We start from the raw sequence: 25454 nt of genomic DNA, 5'->3' as shown, positions 1-25454 counted from the left end.
CTGACCTGTCCACTAGCCCAGTTTGAAGGGATGATTCGAAGGGCTATTTGTCTTCTCAGTATGCCTAATCAGGGTCTACCTCACAGGCCCAGAACCCCTGTTGAAAGTGAGACACAAATGTGTCTACAGTCTGTGGGCTGCTGGGTGTCCACACAGCCTTCCTATGGGGCCATATAGACTGGCAGCCTGACCAGGTAGTGCTGACCAGGGACTTGTGGGCCTGAGAAGCAGCTGGCCCTTCTGTGGTCACTTCTCTGCTCAGCAGAGCACCCATCTTTCATTGACCACCTTATTCAACACCATAGAAAAGGTTCCTCTGATCCTTGGGGACCAGACCCCCAGGTCAACTGTTGACTACCTAGTTTTGATTCAAACTGTGTCCCCCAACATGAAGTGCCATCAGGAGCAGGACTTTGAATTCATCTGGTGGAAAGGGGGTTTTGACGGTCCCATAGAGTTTGGGACTATACAGTAGAAAGTAAGGGGTGGGGGGCACCCTGATATGGCTGTGATGTGCCTGAACATCGTCTCCTAAGCTACAACTATAGGTTCAGCTAAACGTCCTCTGTGTGGCCCCAGCTCAGGAAACTATGTAGTTAATGTGTCACCAGAGACACTACTACCCCCTCTTTGTCCAGATGCCAGGTCTCCCCCTCCACACAGAGACAAGTCCACACAGAAACTGGAAACACCAATGCCCTTGCCAGGTTGAGTGGGTGAAGAATTTGCAGGGACCCACTACCTGCTAGTCAGAGGGTGACCAGAGGATCCTACCCTGGTCTGAGCCTCTCTGTCCCCATGTGAGACACAGTTTCTGTGTAGGGTGTAGTCTTTCCTGAACGTCCAGATCCTTCTCTCTGAAGCCTGGATTCCCCAGATGTGTCACCAGCTGGAGGGTGCTTTGGAAAAATCTCTGAAGGTTGGTGGTGGCTGTCCTTCGTGTGCCCTTCTCAGGGGTGCTAGTTTGGACTTCAGCTTCAGCCACTGTGATGTACCTGAGTACTCCTGGAAGCTACAGGGCTAGAAACGTCTCACCACCTCTGCAGCAGTAGGTAGAGGAGCACTGTTTCCTCTGAGAGTGCTCTGGGGGAGGGAGGCAGAAAAATGTTACCAAGGACAATAGCAGAGCTCCAGGAGGGAGAGGATATAGTGAGATGATGCCACCCCTATGAAAGGTCACTCTAAGAATCATGAACACGTGCCAGGCCTGCACTGGGGCTCTTTAAAGCAGAGTTAAGGGATCCTCAGGGAGCAAATCTGCAAACAAACCCAGATGCCTCTGGGCAGGACTGGATGGGCCAGGCTCATGAGGCCTTTTCGGTTTGCCTGTACCCATATAGCATATCCTGGGCTCCTGACCCACACCACAGGGCCTCATAGGCCTGCTGGGCTGGGCTTTAGAGCGACCTTCCCTGACCCCAACGTCATTTGAGATGTCACCATGGAGATTGCCAGACCTCCCTGAAGCTGACCTTCCCAGTTCTCATTTCCAGATCAGCCATGTTCACTCCAAACACACAGTCTCTACCTTCTTTACTCCCACTGTTCCCCGCCACTGAGATCTGGGAACAATCCTAGAGGCCTCCAAAAGGGATTTACAGACATTGAGATGCCTTTTCCAAGCCCCTCAAACAGACAAGTGTGCTCTATCATGTCTGTCCTGGACCCTGGGACCTGAACAGCTCTCAGATGTAGTTTACACTTATGTTGCCCCTGCCCCACAACCACAAAGGGAACCATCGGGTTGGACCAGGTACCAGGTTCCAAGCATGTACTGGGCAACCAGAAATGGTGCTCTTTAAAGAACAGAGGCAGGGGCTTATTCCTGCATCCAAAGATCTCTTCCCTTGAATACAACTTTTGGGAATTTTGTGCTCTCCAGACAGCTGGGCTGGAGTCCGAACCATCTCCACCCACTGGGATCATCTTTGAAGTCCTTCAGATGCTTTTTGGGGGAGACTGTTCTCCCTGGAGGTTGCTCTCTTAGATGAATGCTCTCCAGGGACCACTCTCTGGGGCATGCTCTCTCTAAGGGACACTCTGGCAGAAGCTGAACAACCTCTCAGGACTTGATCGCTGCTTCTTGAACTAATGTTGGGGTGCAGAGTTCCTGGGACCCAGGGAAGAACAGGCTGGAGACAGAGCCTCACAGGGGAAGACTGGCTTAGGTAGAAATGGATATTGTGAGTCTGTGACCTCCAAGAATCCTTTTTCCTTTCTGATCACAGAGATTCTTGACCCAGTACCTGCTTTTTTCTTGCAGTCAGATGTTAGGGACAATTGTGAGAGAGAAACCCAGCAGGACCAGGACCTTCCTAGTGGTCTTGGAAGCACCAGTCTGAGGGGGTCTGAGCACCATGCCAGGTGTTATCCTCTCTGCAGAGATAGTTCCTGCACACTGAGGATCTGAAAGATGCTGATCTGGGACTCACATCTCAAGCCTCCCAGAGCTTCAGGGATGGGTAGTCTAACCTGGAAAGGGGCATTTACCCACACACTTGCCATCTCAGCAGACCCTCAGGACAGGAAGCCTCCAGCTAGTCCCTGGGGGATAGATGTGTTGGATGGAAGAGGTCAGTTGGCATGGCCTGCATCTGCTACTACTAGCACATGCGTAGTGATCTCTGGAGTGGTCCCAGCTGCTTCGATGCCTTGAGTCAGATCTCCAAATCTCCTTGCTCTCTAGGATCCCCAGGCCAGGGGAGGTCCTGGCAACCCTAGGCGCCACACAGAGCCCATAACTGCTTAGTGATGACCCTTTGCTCATCTCTCCCCTTCACGATGGTAGATACTTCATTCCAGCAGCAAGAGGGACAGGGTGGAGGAGGAAGGCAGAGAGACACAGTGAAAAAAGAGGGAGGAAAAAGCGAAAGATCATGAATGGAGGGAAGGAAAAAATGAGGGAAGGAGAGAGAAAGGGAGGGAGAGGAGGAGAGAGAGGTGGGACAGAGAAGGGGAGAGGGTGAGAAAGGGGAAGGAGAAAGAAAAGGGGAGAGAAAGAGGAAGGGCAGGATAAAGGGAAAGAGGAGAGAGAAATTGAGAAAGAGAGAGAGGGAGAGAGAGAGAGAGCACAATACTGGCCCTACTGCTTGCAGTGCTGCCTGCCCCACCATTCAGGATCTCTAGTAGGGACCCAGATTTCAGAGGTTGTGCTTTTATTAGGGCTTTTAGTTCCTCAGACTGGTGTTTGCAAGATAGGATACAGTACTAACTTCTATTCGAATCCCTCCCCTTTCCCCCTGGAGGTTAATTGTTTGGCATCCCTTGTTAAACAGACAATTATTAGGGGTTAGGAACCACTCAGTCCACTTACATAAATAGCCTGTTCAGGTTTGATCAGAAAAAACAGTTCAGACATGTGATCACATGGGCTGGACCAAGGCTGGGTGTTTCTTGGGGCCAGGGGAATGACATGGGTCCACTGTGAAGGTGGAAGGGGTGGGGGGAAGAAATGGTGTTGGCTGAAAGGGCCTCCTTGGGGAGGGGTGGGTGCCTTAGAGCTCCACCTTTCTGATGAGCAGAATCTGACCTCAGAATCTGGCCTTGCTCTCAGTCTCTGAGCTTGGAGTTTGGAGACAAGTCATGCTTGGTGCTCTTCCCAGCACCTGACATTCTTGGGCCAACCCGGGGATAATTTCTAGTTCATTGCTTGTGGGATTTAGAGAGTTTTGGGGATACACCCAGCTGTGCTCAGGGATTACTCCTGGTAGGGCTCTCCAGGAACCATATGTAGTATTGGGAATCAAATAAACATCAAATACTAGCAAGGCAAATGCTTCCACTGCTGCCCCATCTCTTTGATCCTGATTTAGATGATTCATGTCTAGAATGCCACTTATTTTTATTGTATCTTGTAGTTCTCTTGGATTCTTGTATCCCCTTCAGCTTTTGAGTATTTGACACAAAGGTATAAAATGTATACTGCGCATATACCTGGAAAATGAAAATATCTCTTTGGCCTCTTTGGTTTTGGTTTAGAACACACCCTGTGGTGCTTAGGGCTTATCCCTGGCTCTTCACTCAGGGATCAGTCCTTGTGGTGCTTGGGGGATCATATGGGATGTTGGAGATTAACCCTAGGCAAGCATTGTACCTGCTGTATTGCTCTAGACACTCTTGTGTATATTGTTGTTGTTGTCGTCTTGGCCTTTTGGGCCATACTCCACAGTTCTCAGGGTTTTCTCCTTGCTCTAACTAAAGAATTACTCCTGGCAGTGCTCAGAAACCCATGTGGAATACCAAGGATTGAACCCAGGTCAGCCAATGCAAGACAAATGCCATGACCTCTGTACCATCACTCCAGCCATATCCACTACTCTCTCTCTATCCCTCTGACCAAACTGATGAACAAAATTATACCTGACCTTAGCCAGTACAGAGAGATAAGGGGACCCTCCTTAGCTAAGGGTGTCTTGAGGTTTGGGGGAACAGAACAGCAGCCACCAACCATGTCCCCCAGCTCTGCTTGGCTGAGGCACAAGAAATGAATTTTTGCTGGCTTTTCTTCCTCAAGTGTTTATTAGAATTAGCAACAAGCATCTAGCGTTTGTTTCTCAGAGATTTGGTTTATGTTTGCTGGAGCCAGTGAGGACTATACAGGCAGAGCTTGTCCTCACTGAATGTAAACCCAGCGGCAGCAAAATGCCATTGGCCTCACTCCATGCAAAGCCCATGGCACCAGCTTGTGTCTTCTGGATTTCTATCTGGCTATGTGGTGGCCAGAGTATGAGACAGATGCTGAGAGACTGGGTGGAGATGGCAGAAAACTGAGAAACTGGGGATCTCAAAGATGGCAAAAGCCAGGGAAGATCACTAGGTCTGCAAGTCTCAGAGAGGACCAAGTGTCAGAAGTTTAGCTCAGCTAAAGTGTATGAGAATGCTGGTGTGTGGTGTGTGGGATGAGTTTCCTAATATACCTGCTGCAGAGACACACAGGGAAATTACCTGCCATGGGGCACCCCTCAAATCCAGACCCTCTGCAGGCTCTGGTCACCATGCCACCTTCCCATAAGTCAGGCTGCATTTCACGGAAGGGCACGAGTGTCACTGACCCAAGAGTGCAGGAGGCCTGGGGTTCCTCCACCAAATGGGAAATAGTCTGAGCAGGATACGTGGATCACACCATGGAAGGACATGTCTCCTGCTGGTGTTCAACTTTTGAGACTTGCACCACAGCCACTTGCATTGCATAAGAAAGTGCTTGAATTCAGGGACTGTCCACACTGGACTGGGATAATTCTGGCCTTTGTCCTTTTTATTGTTATTTTGTTGTTGTTGTTGTTGTTGGGCCACAGCAGGAGGTGCTCAGGGCTTAGTCCTGGCTCTACACTCAAGAATTACTCCTGGCAGTCTCGAGGGGCCATATGGGATGCCAGGATCAAAACCAGGCCTGCTGTGTGCAAGGCAAATGTCCTCCGCACTGTGCTATGGCTCCAGCCCTGGACCCTTGTCCTTTTGATGGCACTGCACAGATGGATTTCATTGTTGGATCACAGACTGCCTGACCCCAAAGGCCTAGCTGGCTAGTCTCGGGCCACCTTATCATATGAACTTTCCTGGACTCAGCACTAGAATGAGGCTGGAGAATGGAAATGCAGAGTCTTCCTGGGACCCAAACTTTCTCCACGGTGCTGCCACTCGGAGTTCACTGACGAAGAAAGACAGCAGGGCTCCGTGCAGACTCCTCCAAGAGCTGATTCCTATTGGAGTTTTCTTTCGATTTTTATTCACGAGGTTTCCAAGCAGAGATTAATTTGAACAAGTTTTGTTGCAGATTATCCGAATAGATGCAGGTGGAGGTTCTTATTTTAGAAAGTCACAGTTTCCAACTTTGGGGGGGGGGGGGTGTCACACCCAGTGGTGCTCAGGCTCTGTGCTTAGAAATAGCTCCTGGCAGGCTCGGGAGAGCATATGGAATGCCGGGATTCGAACCACCGTACGAGTCCTGGGTTGGTTGCTTGCAAGGCAAATGCCCTACTGCTATGCTATCTCTCCGGCCCAGTTTCCAACTTTCTAAGACACAACTCAGAGACTCAAAGAGAGAGGGGTATGGGATCTGTGAAAGAGACTCAGGTACAAAACCAGCAGGGGCCTGGAAGACACCCCCCTCCCAACACACCCCTGACCTCTCACAGGTCCCCACAGCTTGTGCTGAGAAAGATCTGGACTTGGTTTCCAGGGTCAGGCAGCCTGGGTTAGTTTGCACCACACGGCGGCGTGCACAGGACCCCCGAGGTTGTGTTATGTTAACCTCAGCTTATCACGGCCTCCCAGGCTCTTTTCCCCTCTGGTCCCACATTCCAGATCAGCCATGACCTTGTTAGCTCTGATTGAAAAGGTTTTCCTCCGCCGGTTTTGGAATTCCCGAGTCTTTATGTAACTTCCCGTTATCTGAGTTAGCTGGAATGAAGAAAGTAAATGTCGCCCAGAAGAGGTGAGAAAGATGAGTGATGGGAGAAAGTTATGAGGTGCCCACTGGAGGGAGATGGTTTAGGATTCAAAAGGCCTGATCAATAGTAGCCCGAAGCCCTGGACCTGCCTTCACCCATCCCTTCCTTTTTATTTTTAAATAATATTTTTATTTAAGCACCTTGATTACAGACAAGATTTAGTTGGGTTTCATTCAGTCATATAAAGAACACCTCCCTTCACCAGTTCCAACATCACCAATGCCCCCAGTATCCCACCTGTAATCAAAACAGGCATTCTACTTCTCTCATTGACATTGTCACCATAGTTGTCAGTGTAGTTATTTCTCTAACTGCACTCACCACTCTGTGGAGAGCTTCATATCATGAGCCAGTCCTTCCAGCCCTCATCTCTATGGTCTCTGGGCATTATAACAATAATGTCTTTTATTTTCTTAAAACCCCTCCTTTTGGAAGGAGCCTTAAAAAAGGACTTTGATGCTTGCAGCTGTGCCAGTAATAGAAAAGAGGCAGATCTGGGCTCTGTGCTACCCTGTAGGGCAGCTCCCAACACTGGTAGCTTTTCTGGGCTCCATTGTGCCAGGCTGGGCTGGCTGCTGTCCCTTGCTAATCTCATGGACTTCCTGCTGGAGGAGGCCCTGGGCAACCAACCCCCCCAAAACTTCCTGTTGCTTTATACCTTTTTTAAAACACAATATGTTTTCTCTTTAGTCTATGAATGCTGGATCATCTGCGTGTGTTCCACATCCTTCTTTCCACTCAGGCGACCCCCTAAGATTCAAACAAGAAGGGCTTTTCCTTTCCCTTTTTGCTCAAACACACCCCCTTGGTGCAGCTGATTATTGGGGCTTGTGGGTTCAGATGCTGTGGATGGAATCAAAATGTCTGACTAGAGGCTTCTGGGAGGGGCCAGGGGGTAACAGATAAAATGACTGTTTACCAGCTTTTGGGTTGCTTCCTATGCCTACCTTCATGGTCATAACCATTTTCTGGAACTTTCTACCATTCATTAGAGGAGAGAGAGATAGATACAGACAGACAGACAGACAGAGACACAGAGAGGGCCAAAGTGGAAAAAAAGAGAGAGAAAGGGTGAAAGAACTGGTGAGGGAGAGAAAGGGTATAGAAAGTGGAACGAGAAAGGGGAGAGGGAGGAGGGAGAGGAAGGGAAGAGGGAAGAAAAAAGTGGGAAGGAAGGAGGAGGGAGAGGAAGATAGGAGGGAGAAGGAGGGAAGAGGGAGGAGAAAGAGGGAAGAGGAAGAAAGAGAGGGGTAGGGAAAGAAAAGGAGACAAAGGAAGAGGGAGGGAGAAAGGGAAGAGAGATGGAGGAGGAAATGGGAGGGAAGAGAGAGAAAAGGGAGAGAGAGAAAGAGGGTTAGGGAGGAGGGAGAGGGAAGAGGGACAGAGAGGGAGAGGAAAAAGGAGGGAGAGGGAAGGGAGGCAAGAAGAGAGGCAGGAGTGGGAAGCAGGGGTGTGGCTCCCTGCAGAAGGGAGGCAGTGTCTGGGGTCCTTTGCACAGGTCAGCCTGAGGAATGTGCTGACTTAGCTCAGACCTCACAGAACAAGGTGGGAGCCTGGAGCTCCCTCTGACAGCTTCACAGAGCTGGTTCTGCTGAAACCCTGTGCCCAGATCTGGTATTTGGGGAAGGAGGAGTTGGCAGAGATGTGGCCTTGTTATGTGCAACAGTGGATCCTGAGCAGGTCCATGGAGGGGCTTGAGGACACCTGTCCCTGAGCAGGAAAGGGAGAGGGGGGTTCAGCCTGTGCTCTGGAGCCTGTGCCCTGCCCTGCACTGAGTCCTGGGTCTAGATACCCTGCAGGACCTGCTTCTGCCCCAGGGACAGCAGAGGGGGGGGGGTCCCCGCATATACTCTGGCTCCTGGAGTCTCCTCTGGGACACTCTTTGGCACAAAGGTTCTGTATATAAATGTAACCCATCGTGTGTGCACACTCGTGTTATTTATTTTCTTTCAGGTCATGTCGGAGTCACTTGGGCACTAGCTGCAGGCCAGCACAGGCAGCCTGCCACTGAGTCTTAGCACAGGAACCCCAGAATAACTATCTATCTGGGAGCTATAGGAACAGGTTAAACATCCTGTGAAGAGAAAATGAGGTACCATCATTGATACAACACTGAGACAGGTGTGCAGGCATGTAAATTAGTGTGTATGTGCATGCATTGAGCATAAGACCTTGCAAGGGTCTGCAGGGCAGGCACAGAGGGAATGGGGGTCAGACCAGGGGTTTCTGGTCGCCTCCCACATGGCCAATTGATAGGGAACATCAAGATACACTCCCCTCCAGAGAGCAGCTTCTAAGGGAAGCAAGGAGTTAGGAAGGAGGAGCAAGAGAGGAAGAAAGTAGGGGGATTCCCAAACACTTCCTTTTAGAGTTGATGGCCATTGAGACCTACTAGCCAGCTAGCCACCAGACAGAAAGACAGGCAGACAAAGTAGGTATCTGTTGGAGCCTGGGAGAGACAAAATACTAGACCTCAGATCCCAGCTCCACTCTGGATCTCTTAAATTGGCCTCTGGTAGCTCTGCTTCCTATGCCCTGAACAATCCCTCTGCTCCTCAGAGACTGGCCTGCAAGCCTGTACACTAGCTCCAAGATGCACCTCATACCAGCGATGGCGGGCCCAGACTTCTCTGGAAGGATCCATTGATGCAGCCAATGAGGCACTGGGGTGATCAGTGATGTCTCATCAGCAGAAGAATGAACCTGACCACTCTGATCAGTCTTGCACACACACTCTACCCATGGTCTTCCCTAGTGAGATGCCTGGGGCTGTCTGGTGAGATCTTCACTCTCAAAGCAAAACTCGTGGCCGTGTTTCTAGGCCAAGAGTTTATTGGAGGCAGTTGGAGTGTTCAACTGGAAATCAGGACATAAAAAGGAGGGTCATGTTTTTCCTCATCATTTTATACTGTTCTGAAATTCCAGCCAATACAATTAGAGAGAGGGCCAGAAAGAGAGAGAGAGAGAAAGAGAGAGAGAATATTAAGTAGAGTTTTTGCCTTTCATGTACCCAACCTGGGTTTGATCCCCAGCATCCCATAAGGTCCCCTGAGTTTCTCTAGGAGTGATCGCTGAGTGCAGAGCTAGGAGTAAGCCCTGAGCATCTCCAGAGATGACTCAACGCCCCCCCCCCCCAACCAGATAAAACATTCTAGTCTAAAGATAGTTTTGTGGAAATCAGTGATGAAACCTATCCCAAAACTGATGACCTGAAGAAAAATAAAAGTTTTGTTGAGAAAGCAAATTGGGCCCCCAGATGGAATTAAGAAAAAAGAATAAAAAATAAATGAGTATAAATAAAGAAAAAAGAATAGAGGACGATAATGCACAGGTTAGAAATGGCAACCTTGCTTCAGATGATGGGTTTGCATTCCCCCCCCCCCATTCCTGTTCCCACAGATTATCTACTCCAAAAGATAATGGAATGAGCCCCCTCCTTGTCTCCTTGCCTCACTTCGTCCATCCTGACCTACCTCTCCCCTGCCTGCCAGGTTTGAGCAGCTGCATGGGGCCCCCTGAAACATTATAGCATCTCTGATTTGTTGAGTAATAAAAATTCCCTGAGCCACTGAGGCCCGCTTACTTTAAATGCAGGCACTGCCTACCAGGGTGTCACTCTCCCAGCACCCACATTCCAGGGGTGCTTATCTGGAGCTGGTGTTTGGTTAGCTGGATTTGACAGGACTGGCTCACAGATGCTATAGCTCCAGAATTCTTCATGCACCAGACTACCTGGCACTTGCCTTTATTTTTGGAAGGTGAGGAGATCCAGGAACTCCAAAGAGTGACAGTTGACTTTTCAGTGACCATCACCCTCTAAGTTTCAGGCTGAGGCAGAGATATGAAAAGGAAAAGGGGGAAAGGAAGAAAGTCAATAAAAATCTCTCCCAATAACTTCATATCAGACCTGGGGTATGGCTATGAGTTCCTTGCAACTCTTCATGGTAGTACATGCATTGAAGATGCCTATTTATGCATATATACCACATGCATGGGCACACATATTACACACATCACCATACCATATATGTATATGCATGCATGACAAGCACACACAATAATATCACACACATACACAGACACATATTGAGAGAAGAAGGTAGTTAGGTCATATAATGTGATATTTGTTCTTCTTAGCATTGGATGCCTATAATAAACATGTCTATTCTTAGAACAGATCCAATTTTCTGGACACATGACAGAGTCTTCTTACATGCAGACTGAACAAGGTTGTTATCTCAGGAAATTATTTTCTAATGACAGAGAATAGTTTTGTAGATCTGGTTTATTTTCTTATTCATAATTATCCCTACTCCCTTCTGTCATTTTGCACAAATTTCAATGCCTTTGAGAATTCAAATTTGAGAAATTCAAGAAGTTCTTGTACAGTATCTTCAAGGAGGATTTTTTGGCTTCTTTTTTATTTGGCTAGAAGTGTAATTGGAAGGCATTATGCATATAATAAATATGTGTTAAAAACCAGACTCAATGGCAAAGTCTGATCAGAGGGTGAAAAACATTGATACATGTGACAAGATCCTCACCATATTATTTCTGGATTTTTCTGTGACCTCATAGAGATTTTATTTCACAGGATAATAATCTACAGTTGAAGCAGCACATGACAGAACCTTGGTGGTCCTCTCTGTACTTGTAGTTAACAAATAATACTCTTGGCACAGAACCATCTATGCCTATTAACATTTAAGTTTTTATACTTTTCCACTTCTCTTTTCTAACTTTAAAAGGATGAATTGGAGCTGAAGAGATAGCACAGCAGCTAGGGAACTTACCTTGCACATGGCCAACTGGGGTTTGATCCCCAGCACCTCATAAATGGTCATCCAAGAATCATCATGAGTGTTCCCTAAGCCATCAGTCTTAGATGTAAACTCTAAGTATTATAAGTATTATTAGTAAATTTCTAAGATTTAAAAACAATGTTTTCTAAGTGTCACTTGTTGCAACTACCTTTGCACACATGTGCAAGGATATTGAGATAAAAATCTAGAAGTAGAATAAAGTGGTTTATTTAAACAACATATGCTCTTTCAGTAGGGATGTTTGACAATGTCTGGAAATATGTTGGGTTATCGCCACAAAAGAAGATTTCACTGGCATTGGGTCAAGGTCAGAGATAGCACTAAACATCCCCAATGTATCAGAGAACCCTCAAACTACCAAAACAAGGATTACCTATGTCAAAATACCTGCAGTTCCAAAGCTCAAAAACCTTGTTCTCTGGGACATCAACATCTACACATGTTTTAAGGTCATATTGTTTGGTGGAGAAGCAAATAGGGCCTGGGGGAACAGGGTCAGGATGGGGTGAGTACACCATAAAAATGTGTGTAATATAGGTGGGTGGGGAAGATCAGTAGTCAAACACAGGCTGACACATGTGTTAAATGCTAAGTGCATTCCCTGGCCATTGTCACCACCACACCAAACAGGGTTTAAAGGCAGCATTGTCATCATCATCATCATCATATCATCATCATCACTCATAACTTATCGTATTTGCCGGCATATAAGATGACTGGGCATATAAGACGACCCCCTAATTTTGCAGTTAAAACATAGGTTTAGGCCTATATTCACTGTATCAGACAGAACGTTCCTGTGCTGCATGTGTTCCTGTCCTCATGTACCACAGTAAGCCAATCACAACAAGCAAAGGTTCAAAGGTTATACTATAATAGACTTCCTCTCTGACTCTGGCCAATCTGAGCATGCTTTTTACAGTGTAGATTCGGGTCCAGAACATTGTCTAATTTGCATGCATAAAAAGCCAGCTTGGATTGGCTGAGTTAGAGAGTCGGTCCAAGCAGCCTTGCAGTGATTGGTGTAGGATCGAGTTGGAAAATTCGTTTTGTGGCAATATTCAGACAATTTTCGTTTAGCGGCCTATTGAAACATTTTTCGGGATATACTCGGCGTATAAGACGACCCCAGATTTTCAGTTGACTTCTTTTGTTTCAAAAGTCGTCTTATACGCCGGAAAAAATGGTAGGATAAACTGGATAAACTGAGTACCAAACTTTAGCAAAAGGAAATAAAAAATATGCCAGAAACCTGAAAGAGCAGAGTGAGAGTAATGAAAGAAACAGAGTAGGGGTTGGCTGCCAACATGCATGATAAGAAATGTGTGCTATGACATGCATGAATGATGCAATGTTGCAACCAGGTAGAAATATCCTAAATCCACTCATCATACAAACAAGTCTGTAAGAGCTAATATACACCAAGGTCAGTGATAGGACAGTTGCTTTTCGTAGGTGAAAACCTGCCAACAATGAGCAATTTCACAGCAGCCAAGCCAAAGGTAAAAGCATGTGGTCTGATAAGAAGAAGGTGGAACATGAGTTCATCAGCAGCTGGTTTTTGGAAGCAGCCAGAGAGGTCAGTCACAGGCCACAGGGTGCACTGTGCTCAGCACCCGAGGTGAAGGAAGAGGTGAGTTCTGAGCCACCCAAGCCCTCCTAACTGTGATCTACAGTCAGCCAGAACAAAGACAGAAGTCAAAGTTGAGTACAGGTTCAAGTGATGAAGGGATAGACCACAGGGATCCCATAACGACATGCATCCAGGGGAAGGATCAGAACCAGCCAAATTCAGGGTTTATCCACATTGCAGTGAGCAATTCATTCTCAGCAGGCAGACACATAGTCTGTGCCAGAGATCTCTGGTGGCTGAGATTGTTCAGAGAGATCTAAGAGATCTTATAAGTCTCATAAGAGGCTCTAAGGCAAACATTGAACTCTATGGACAGTTGAAAGAAAACCACCAGCTTGGGGGCAGAAAGAAAAACAAAGTTAAGCAGAAAGTGAAGTATGTTGAAGTCCTACTGTGTCCCCTCACAGTTCTGTCACAGAGCAAAGTTCACACATGCCTGAGGGACATGAGTGTCTCTGTTCATGTGCAAAGTTGTTTTTTACACCCAGAATCAACACAAAAAAAATCCTCCTTCAAATGTCAGTGATCTGCTGGTGTGTTAGCTACACTTGAAAGATTGGAAACTAAAGGACACAGATCAAGAGAATAAATTAGGGGAGTTTTGGGAGGCCAGCACCAAGCACAGACCCAGAGGTAACAACTGTAATCCTTATAAACCAGTCGAAGTCAACCTCTTAGAAGAGACTGTAAAGTCAGTTTCTGTGAAGCATCTATAACACACAGGCTACAACCCTCATGCGGGTTAATAAAAGAACGACCAGGGGGTGCTGGACTGTCCCAAGACTGATTTTCACAGCCGAAAGGCAATAAATTGTTTCATTTAAAAAATTATTTCTGGCACTGCAAAGAAGTTAATGGAATCTATCCATATTATTTGAAGCTGTAAAATTAGTCAGCAGGAGAACGAAGGACAAATTACATAGCTCTTACATTATCACAAGATGGGAAAATATTGATCATAAAATGAAAGATACAAAAGGAGTAGCCAGTATTTCACTTGGATTAGAAAGGATGGGAGTGGGGATAACTTAATATGTGAAAACCAACGTGCATAATTCTCCCTGTTGCCAGATTTATGAACAGACCATGGGGCCATCTCAGCATATGTAGAAAAAAATATTCAGTTAAATTGAACTCTCATGTGATCGAATAACAAGTCTGAGAAAATGAAGAAGCAAGGGGAACATGGTTAATGCAATAACAGGCGTCAACGAGCCCATTAGAGGGCAACCCGTTACAGCCATGAAACGTTAGAAGCGTTTATTTAAAGTGAAAGAAAGAAACTGCATCTATTAGCATTGCTTCTAATTAATATTATACTGAAACCCGAGCAAGAGTAAGATGACGAGGAAAAATGACCCCAAGACTCCCCCTACACACACACACACACACACACACACACACACACACACACACACACACACACACACACTTTCTAACTAAATAAAAGATCAGGATAAGAGAAACCCAGCTATTTTTCCCCAGCAAATATAAAAGAGAAAATGCAATTATAAAAGTTTATGCCAACAACGCCACAAAACTTATACACATCTGGGGTTAAATCTATAAGACGAGTATGAATATTTTGAGAAAATCCTCACAATTTAAACAGAACCAAATAAACATAAACACACTCCATGTTTACAAGTGAGAAGATGGCTTTCTAGAAACATCAATTCCCTGTCCAGTCACTTCAGATCTACAGTCCCATGTGCATTCCATGAGGCTGCAGATGAAGTGATGATCATGCTACGATGGAGTGCAGGTGGGACAGTGCTCAGTATTATAATGAGGGAATGGCAGGAGGAGGCAGTGGTGACACGGATTTAGTCCCCTTGTGAGCTTGGGAGAGCTTAGGACCACAGAGACCGCCAGTGAGATCCACAACCAATCCCAAACAGCAGGACCCAGGCCAACCTGAGCATGCTCTGGAGGTATTAGGTGACCTCTGAAAAGAAATGACACCCACCACACTGGTGGGAAATGCAGCAGAGACATAAGTCTGGTTGAAAATAGGTACCCAGGGGCTGCCTGTGGAGATCTGTGTCTGCTTAGGAAAAATGGGCTTAATAAATGTTGTTGAGTCCAGGAGAGAAAGTGCAGATGGAGAAAAAGATGCCAAAAAGAGATCATTCCATCCTATTAAAACTATGATTCATTTCAGAGTCTGAAAGTGCAGAAAAGTTTACCGAAGGTTGAGAATTTACTCTTAACACTTGAATGGTGAATGTATGTGATTACAAAGTTGCTTAAGCCCACAGCATACACAGCATCAAGAGAGATCCCTATGGAAGCTTAGTGCCCTGAGGTCCCATGGTCAATGTAGGTTCACTGATAAATGCACCATCTTGTGGGCATATTGGTGGCATAAAATGTGCCAGGAACAGAGGATGAACATGTAGGATCTGTGGAAATCTCAGTCTACTTCATTTAGTTTTCTGAACATAAAACTTTCACCAATAAATTATATCTAAAAAAAGAAAACTCCAAATCAGGGGCCAGAGTTATAGCACAGTGGGTAGGGCATTCGCTTTGTAGGCAGTTGTCTCAGGACTGACCCAATTTTGTCCCCTGGCATTCCATATGGCCTGCCAGGAGCAATTTCTGAGTGCAGAACAAGGAGTAACCACTGCCAGGTGTGGCCCCATCCCCTCAAAATCTCCAAATCAATTCTGCGCTACAAAAAAAGGGAAGTATTTCAGTTCAAATAATTTGAATGTTTGTACACTTAAATTTTATCATGTATTTTATGTTTAAGAAACATAAACCATTTCAGCTAGGCAAGAAATCAAAATATGCATATTGCAAAAAAGGAAGCACCATTTTAAACAGAAAAAAATTAACAAAAATATATTATGATAGAACCACATATTCCTGGTACAAATTCCCTTACTTCTGGCAGAATGTAAACTAGCAAAGATTGGAAGATGTCTAAGTCCTGAAAAAAAATTCAGGTCCCTTCACCAGTAATTCTACTTTAAATTAATTAACCTCCATCAAGGTCAGAGATGTGTAGATATAGTTACATAAATAGAGATATGCCATTTCTTAGGCTTTAAAAGTAAAATAGAGGAAGCCTCTGTAGGCCCAATGATAAATATGTAATTTAAAAAATATGCGACAGACAAATGAGGGAACAAGACCCACTCACTAAAATAAACTTTTCCAAAAATCTGTTTTTGTAGGAAAATGGTTATAATATATTGGTATGGACAAACAGTGCATTTCAAAGAGGTGTTAATAGTTTGAGACCTGTTTTGCGGGTATCTATGTGTCTTTACCACTGATGTATATTTAGCTGCTCAAATGCACCCAAACAGGGAAAAAAAAATGAGGAAGTGGGAGGGAATAAAACAGTAATTAAGAGAAGAATAGTAAAATCGAAGAGAAGAAAATTAACTGAAACTGCAGGGCAGCAAATTATTGGTTGCTCTGTTTTCTGCTAAGTTTTCATCGTTTCTTTCAGTTTCATCAGTCTGCACAGGGCACACCCGTTACTTTGATAGTGATTTAAAAGCCAGCAAGGTCAGCTCCCTGCATGAATGACCTGTGCTGGGAGGGGTGGGGGGCAGATTCCCTCTGATCATGAGTTTTCAGCGCAGACTCCCATGCCAGATGGCGGGAACGATTTACAATCCGCCCTGTCTGAATCTAGCCTTTGTCCAACATAGCGATTTAGAGGTGCAGAGAGAGAGAGGGAAGGAGCATGGTATTGTCCGGTGCCTGCAGGCCAGTCAAGGAAGGGGGGCATTGTTCTGCACAGTTGTCAAAGTCTCCCTCCCTGTGAACATGCAGAGTCCAGATAAATCGCTGTGCAATGTGCCCTGAGCTGTCTGATGCCTCAGCCCCGAGAGGAAAAAGTGAATTAGAATCCCACCAGGGCTTGAACTGGGGATGAACTAGCGGGGGAGAAATACCATTTCTGTTGTGAAAATAAAAGCACTAATTTGATAAGGAGATTAAGGGAGTGGATTTCGGGAAGGGAGGTTTCCTTGTTAAAAATTTACCATTGTTAATGGAATTCATTAATTACTCCCATCTGCTGGTTCTGGTTATAAAAATAGCAAGCCCAGCAGGAAAACGATGGCGTCTCACACCTCTGGAATGTCCTTCTGCTTTCGGGGGAACAGAGTGGTACACCTCATCCTTCACCCAAAGCCAAGGTCCATTCAAGAGAAAGCTTAGGAGGTATTTGTGGAGATCGCTGTGTCATGTCTGTGTCACTAACGTAGGTCACCATGCACAGTGTTTCTGGAAAGAAAATGAGCCGTTGTTAAAAGCATCAGCCTCTAAGGAAAAAATAGCATTTCACTCACTGGAGTGGAGTGCTCGTTTTTTGTTTGTTTGGTTTTGGTTTCTGGTTTTTATTTTTTGGGCCACATTCAGCGGCACTCAGGGGTTACTCCTGGCTCAGCACTCAGAAATCACTCCTGACTGAAGGGACCATATGGGATGCCGGAGATCAAACTTGCATCTGTCAGTGGGTCAGCCACATGCAAGGCAAAAGCCCTACCACTATACTATCACTCCGACCCAATCTCCGCTGTTTTGGCTTCATTCTGGGAGTCAGAATAAGGGACTCACTCAGTGGAGGCCATAAGGACAGAGTAGAAACAGTAACTAGAGACGAGATGGAGTTTGTCCATAACAATCACCATTTCATTGTTGGGCCAGGTCTTCCCGCTATAAGTGATCCCGGAGTGCAGAGCCAGGAGTAAACCCTGAGAATCACCAGGGGTGGCCTCCAATCCCCCCCCCTTCCAATTAAAATAAAATAAGCAAAATAAAATAAGCAGTGGAGGAGAAGATGCACAGGGCCAGACACAGTAAGAGTCCCGAGATGAGGAAGCACAGTTTGGTCAATGCCTGAATCTCTTCTCTGCGACAGCAGCTCCACTGATCTGAGCAACTCTCTGGGTCTTTGAATTTTTTGAGCCAACAGCAGCCTCAGGGCTAGGGCCCTATATGATGGAGGTGCTCAAGAATGCACCAAACGTTACTTGCCAGGGATGAGGCCCTGGCAAGTAGTACATCCAGCACTCCATGTCCATATGCATCCTGCTCCTCTCTACAGACTAAAACCTGATCCTTAGTAGCTGTGCCTCAGTGCTTTGAGCACTTAGTGTACCTAGCTGGGCCTCTGACAGCTGAGTTCTGAGGGCAGGTGTCAGAGGACAGGTTCAGTTCTCAATCCAACTAGGCTCTAAATGAAGCCTAAGACAGAGCAGGAATTTGAAGCAACAATGAACTGTTTATTTTGTTATTAATTTTTGGTTTTCTTTGGGTTTGTGGTGTTCAGGAATTACTCCTGGTTCTTCACTTAGAAATCACTCCACGTGGGATTCGGGGGGCTGCTGGGGATTAAACCTAGGTTTGCTGTGTGCAAGGCAAGTACTCTCATTCTGGACCCACAAATCACTGTTTATACTTGGTACATCTGATCTGGCCTCCTCTCCTCTGCTGCCACATCAGACTGGAAGGTCAGTGAAAGTATAGCCAATGGGGACTTGGCCAATAAGTATAGCAAAAGGTGGAGATCCTCAACAGGCAGGAGAGAGTAGCTCAGATAGGAAGACTTTACAGACCCCAGGAAGAGAGCATTCAGAATTGAGGAAGAGCCAAGGACTGTGGTCAGAGGTAGAGGAAGTTCAGAGAAATGATCAAAGACACACAAGACCAGAAGCCCCCAATCTCCACCTGTAGTGTATTTACTCCCTCTGATTCCTGGGATCTGTTCATGGGGACACCACACATACAAAGCTTTTTGGGGGAAACAAAATGGAGGTAAAAACTTTAGCATGTCACTGTGAGAAGTGACCTCTCCTACAAAATCCAAAAATGTAGCCCACATAGGAGATTTAGATCAGACATGAGCATAATGTTATGCTTACAATGAGCATGGTCTATTTGCTTCTTTCCAGGACCAGAACCAACCTTCACCATCAGTGCATCCTAGGTCCCCAGGATTTGGATCTTCAAGGTCTGTCCCCCATGGAATTAAAGAACAAGGACCTTGGTGTTTGAAAATGCTCCCAGGAGGGAAAGTTGCACTGATGAAGGGGTGTGTGCATTTTATGACTGAAACCCAATTATGAACATGTTTGTAACCATGGTGCCTGAATAAAGAAATCATTTTAAAAATTATAAAAATGAGTTAATGACCTTATTGTGAATACAATAATTTTCACAAGTTTTCTTGGAAAAAAAAAAAAGAAAATAATCTCAGGATTTCAGTACAGGCATATCCAGGGATGATGAGACTTAAAGGAAGACAGTGACATGTACAGAGGCTCCAATCCACAAACCAAAGACTTTTGGGGTGTGACCAGAAGATGGGAACCCCCTCTGCCCAGAAGAGAATCTTCAGAAAACAAACACCTAAGACCTCAAAGTCTCCTGGATTGCAATACTTAAAACAAGCATCAAAACAAACACCCTTAGGGAGAGGGATAGATATAGAATGATCACACTCATTTGTGGGATATAAAAAACATATGGTAATAATATCCAGAGACAATAGAGACAAGGGACAGGAGGACCAGTCCATGGGAGGAAGCTTGCTTACACATAGAAGAGGAGTTCAGTTAGAGCAGAGAAGAAACCACTATGACAGTGATAGTTGGAAATGATCACTCTGGAAAAACACTCGTTGCTGAAAGAAGATGAAGTGATAGACATGATATTCTCAATAACAATATTGTACACTACAGTGCCTAAAAGGGGGAAAGTGTATGAGGAGAGAGAGGAATGGAGGGTGGCAAAGAGAGAGAGAGACAGAGAGAGACAGAGAGAGAGAGAACATCTGTCTCAGAGGCATACGAGTGGGAGAGAAGGTGGGAAGGAAACAGGGGCAATTGGTTGTGGGATTTGTGTACTGGTGAAGGATGTTGTACATTGTATGACTGAAACTCAATGAACAGCATTGTATCTGTGGAAAAAAACCAGCTATATTATTAACAACCTTATAGCTGTGGTATTTAAATAAATTAATAATAAAAAATAACATACACCATGATCTGAAGCCTCTGACCAAGGGTGAAAAAAGAGAAATGGAAAATAACTAAGTCTCTGGACATCATGCAAGTCAGCCAAGCTGATTCCCTTCCTGGCTGTTGCCTGATGGAGATAGAAAGGGTGTGAGGTTGGGGCCTCAGGAGAGGGAGCCCCTGCAGGACAGGACAGGGCCATCCCTAGAAACATACTTACTAGGAAGGCAGCTTCTGTAGTCAGTACCTTCAAGTGGACATTGTCCTCAGAGACTTTACTGCCCTGCATCTCCACCATCCACTGATGGTGATCTAGCCAATGAAAAGTGGGCATGGTCCTGAGCCATGTGAGGTCCACAGCACAGATGATGACCTATAGTAGCTCCAGATTTACAGATGTCCTTTTCCATTCCCAGTCTGCAGGACACATGAAGATGGTGAGAAGCCCTGATCCAGCTGGCAGGGTCCCCAGTGATTGGGGGTCCTGGACGTGGCAAGGTTGGTTTGCAAGGAGTTCTGGCTCTCGCCCCTCTCTCCTCCCTCTTCTTTCTCTTCTCTCCCCTCTCCTCCCTTATTACTCTTTCTCTCTTCTCTTTTCTCCTCTATCTCCCTTTCTCCTTTCTCTTTTCCCCTTTCTTTCCCTCCTCTCCCTTTCTTTCCTCAACTCTACTCTTCTCTCCCCTTCCCCCTTTCCTATTTATCCCTTCTTTTCTGTTCTGCTCCACTCCTCTCCTATTCCTATTCCTCTCCTATTTCCTCCTTTCCTTCTCCTTTTCCCATTTCTCCCACTCTCCTCTCCTCTCTTCTCTGTAAGATGACACCCAGCTATTAACCCAAAACAAAGGTTTTCCCCATTTTCCCCATTTTCTCCCCAACTCCCCCCAATTTTCCCATTCCTTTTTACCCAGCCCTTTGATATGTAAAAGTTCACCTGGATCTTGCCCCCCATTTTCCACCTGGTTGAATTTTTACTGAGAATAAAAAAAAGAGTAGTGTTGGCTTGGCATGCTCAGAGACACCACAAGGGAGAAGCCACTGACTACATGACTCTCCTAACTGGCTTGGTTTATTAATTTTTTGCAGTTTCCTTATCTGCTTCAGACCTGTCTGCCTGGGGTTAGAGATACGATGTGTGGGGTTACTACACAACTTGGGGGTTTATTTTACAACTGATGCTCAAACAGTGAAACAGTGACAAAGAGACCTGAGATGGTGAGTTACTTGATCCTCTGGTCGATTGTCACCATGATGCCTCTTTGAAATGGACTGTGTGCAAGTTACCTTCATCAGAGCATATGGCCCCTGTTCTGAATGTGGCAGAACATAAGAAGGCAGTGAAGGGGAGAAAGCTGAAGACTCTGAGCAGAGTTCCAGAGACTGAGGCCCACCGCCTTTCTTCTACCAAAGATCCTTTGGGTGAAGACCTCAGCCTCCAATCTGCAGCAGTTTATCTAGGTCATTGATGGGGTAGAAGCCAACGAGAAAGCTTCATCTGAGGAGGACCAACAGCAGGAAGATGAGCAGGTCCCCCCACCCAGATTTCAGCCCATGAACTGAAGGCCTTTCTGTCCTCAGCAGACCTACTTTAGACCTCCACAGCCTACTACAGAAGGAAAAGATGGAGGAGAAGATGGAGAATTCAAGCCCAGCAGAAGCCCAACTGAGGAGAAGCTGCTTTCAGAACTTCCTGCAATTTTCTTCTAGGTTAATCTCTCAATCCTATTTATGTCAGTCCTACTATTGCTAGTTAAAATGTGTGTTTTAGTTATATTCATTTTGATAGCTACTGTTTTGTTCTATGCCCCACTGCAAATAGAAAACTTTGCATCTAACTTTAGCGGTTTAATATTAGTTTGCACAATTCTGGGGAAATGCATAATATTGTTAGAGTTTTAATAGTTCTCAGTTATCCTGGTGAATGTTTCCCAGTTGCTGTGATGTTTGTGTATATTATATAGCAACTTATTCTCAAATTATGTCTGCCAAAATGTTCTAATGTCTTTGTCCACAGAAGTCTATGGAAAAGGCATTTAGATACTATAGACTTATTAGAGTGATCATTATAAGAATGTTTCAGCAAACTTATTTTCAAACTGTATATATATATATGCAGAAATGTTTTTTTTTATTTTGAATAGAGAAGTTTATGGAAAAGTAACTCAGATGCTCTAGAGTCTAGAATCTAGACTAATATTACAGTGCCTGGTGTAAGAATGTTTAAGAATTTTAAAATTAAGTGAATCGGCAGAAAGATGATAATGTTTATGTTCAAAGAAGTCTATGAAATAATTTTGTGATATGTATAAGACAAAGATTTGAAAAAAGCTGATTGTTTTGAGGATAGGTATGCACAGCTTACCTTTGATGCTTTTACAGTCAACTTTTATTGTGACTCTGCAAAATAACAACTATTTTTATAAGTTCTGATCTAAAAGTTCCCGCCTCTGGTGGAGAACAGTAGAACAAATCTTTTGTAGCCCTTCTAAATTTTTGTTTTGTTTTGTTTTGAATAGAAAGGGTAGAATTGTAAGATGACACTCAGCTATTAATCCAAAACAAAGGCGTTCTCCCATCTTCCTCTTTTCTTTAAACCTAGCCCTTTGATATGTAAAAGACCACCTGAACCACTTGCCCTTTCCCTTCCTCATGAAGTGAATATTGGTTTAATAAAGAAAAAGCAGTTTTGGCTTGGCAGCAGAGACACCATGAGAGAGAAGCCACTGACTCCAAGAAACTCTCTTGATTGGATTGGCTTATTAATCCTTCACTACTATCCTGCTACTTCAGACCCGTCACCAAGACTTAAAGATATGGTGCATGGGATTTCACAATGTTGGGATTTATTTTACACTCTCACTGCTTCACTGGATCCCTTTTTCTCTCTCTCTTCCTTACCCCTACTCTCTTTTCCCTCCCTCTCTCCTTCATCTCCTCTCCCTTCCCTTCAGTTGGCAGAAGCTGGCCTCATGTGCTACAAATGGGATCACAAACAGAACCAGCCTTGGCAGCACCAGCAAGGGCTCTGTGCTCTATGATAGTGGTAGCATCATTATCTGTGATGATGTTTTCACAGGCTTGGCATCCCAACAAGCTCTTCCTCTGGTAAAGACTGCCCACTCCAGATTCTGCAGCATCTTGCTGAAGCCACAGTAAAGACTATTCTGAGCTTTTATTTGAAGGATGTTTCTGCCAGGAATGAGGATGAATAAATGTTTATTTATCTCCCATTTTCACAGGACAGATGGAGAAGTCATTTCGTGTTCCAGGAAAAGAAGGAATTTTTAAAACTAAAGGTGGCTCTGTTCCTCTCTGTGCCAGTCATTAACCAAGATGGAGGTCCCATGTGCAGTGACTTAAAGGAACGTCTGGGGCCACAGGTGTGAGCCATTGGAGCTCTCTGGGTCAAGTCTGCGGAGGTGGCAGGGTTCAGGGCTGTTCCCTTAACACTCTGAAATGTGGGCCTGGGAGGGGACAGTGATCAGGATGAATGAAAGCATTGATTTTGTCAACTCTACCATTCATTTTGTGTCCCGTTGCTGGAGCAGAAGAAAATGGTTTCTGTAAATATGATTGATTTGCATTGCACAGAACAATCAAACTGCAGACGGTTTTTCACCAGATAACCACTGGAATTGTGTGCCAGTTCTGTGTGTGTGTGTGTGTGTGTGTGTGTGTGTGTGTGTGTGTGTATGCACACACACCCAAAAGAGGGAATATGATCATATAAAGTTTTTTTTAATTATATTGATATTGATGGAAAAAAATAAAGCAAGGTACCACAATTCTACAGAGGCAAAGATAAAATGACTATAGCTTGTATACTGTCAAGATCCAGGGCAGAGCTCACAGACATGCAAGTATACATGCCTCAATGAATGATCATACATTCTATCTGTGCTCAAAAAGAGAAAGGGACCAGAGAGAAAAGACAAGTAGGGCATTTACCTTACAATACAGCTGACCCTAGTTTGATTCCCAGAAACCTGTCGAGTTCTCCTGGGTCCCTCCAGGAGTTATTCCTTAGCACAGAGCCAAAAGTAAGCCCTGAACACTGCTGGGTGTGGCCCAAAACTAATAAAGCAAATGAACACTAACATGAGATTTAACATGTTTAAATGGACAAACCTTGTTTACTGCAGGTACACAGCTGCCCGCAAAGTGTTCCCATGGGCTCCCTCTTCTGTTTCCCCCTCTCCTACTTTCTCCCCACTTCTTTCTTCCCTCCTCCATTTCTTCCTACCTTTTCCTTCTCTTCCTCCTTCCCTTCCTAATCTTCTTTCTCCTTCCTCTTCCCCTGCCTCTCTATTCTCTTCATTTTCTTCCTGTCCCCTTTCTTTCTTTCTCCTCCTCAGTATCTTCCTCCCCCTCCTCCCCTATTTTCTCTTCCTCCCTCTCCTGCTTCCTCATCTTTGTTTTCTTCTCTTCTTCCCACTCCTTGTCCATCTCCTTTATTTCTTGCTCCTCTTCTCCAGCTCTTCTCTTCTTTCATTCCCTTCTCTCTCTGACTTCATCCCCCCTTCTGTCCCCCTTCCCCTTCCCTCCTCCCTGTGCTTCTCTGACCCCACCTTCACAATCTTCCCAGAGTCCTTCTACCTCCTGCATCTTGTCCCCTGGGACTGGCTTGTGGCCTCTGCCCTGTGGCCTCTGCCCTGCCTCATCTGTTGCACATGACAGACCCTCTTTCCCTCCTTCCTACTGTGCAGAACCCTATTTCCCTACCCCTTTGTTCACCAGGGCCAGCCACAGGAGGGTTGGACTATTCTTCCTGATGCTTGTACAGGGAACCATAGAGTGGCCAGACCCTATCCCTTACCATTGGGGTGAGTGATACCAACTATCAAATAACACATGCCCTCAAAAGCAGAAAAAGGGAACCCTGTTAATGGGAATACAAAGCAGAGCACCCCTGTAGAGAGATGTGGGGTGCTCAGAACTCTGTGAGCATCTCACCCAGCCCAGGGTGCTTAGTTTCAGGAATTAAAGTGCGTGCTGAGTGGATCCCTTCACCATTCCTGGAATCAGCGGAGCCTTCCTCATGGGAAGACTCACTTCTGCAACCCTTCCCTATGCATCCTGAACTGTGGAGTTCCTGCGGGGAGATACGGGATGAAACCAGACATCGTCTGCTCTCCTGCCAGGGTTTCTGCTTCCTTCTACTGCACCAGAGTTTAATGATGCAGAGATCCTGTGTCTGACCCTTCATTTGTCATCAGATTCTTTAGGAATCCCCAAGAGCCCACTGACTTTGTGCTACCATCACCCACTCTCTCCTCTGTTCCCTTCCCTGTGCTCTCCCCATTCCCTCTGCACCTGTATCCCCCATCAGGAATTCCATCCCTCCTGCACCCCTTCCTCTCTTAACCCCATCTGACCCCCATCTTTGAACTGTTCCAGGATTCGCATCTGTAACAAATGACCAGCTCATGCTTCCTGCTCTGTCATTTCACTCCTGTTGATCTTGGCTGTGAACTTTGCTCTTCTGGAAGGTAGATAGTCCTTGGCCGTCTACAAAATTGGGGTGTCAAGCGCAGGAAGGGGCTGCCGGAAAAGGCTTCCAGACTTA

General features: G+C 45.5%; 1 non-coding gene and 1 pseudogene across 1 annotated transcript; one reads left to right on the top strand and one right to left on the bottom strand.

The window, feature by feature from the left end:
- LOC126008558 (40S ribosomal protein S12-like) overlaps window positions 1-25454 on the bottom strand; it is a 176296-nt pseudogene that overhangs the window by 108119 nt on the left and 42723 nt on the right.
- LOC126009957 (small nucleolar RNA SNORD50) lies at window positions 9625-9707 on the top strand. The gene has a single exon (XR_007496107.1). It is a non-coding gene; the product is annotated as a small nucleolar RNA SNORD50 (small nucleolar RNA).

Source organism: Suncus etruscus, chromosome 5 (assembly GCF_024139225.1).
Source record: "Suncus etruscus isolate mSunEtr1 chromosome 5, mSunEtr1.pri.cur, whole genome shotgun sequence".
NCBI lineage: Eukaryota > Metazoa > Chordata > Mammalia > Eulipotyphla > Soricidae > Suncus > Suncus etruscus.
Note: the sequence above shows the minus strand (reverse complement) of the source record. Positions and strands in the feature narration are given on the sequence as shown.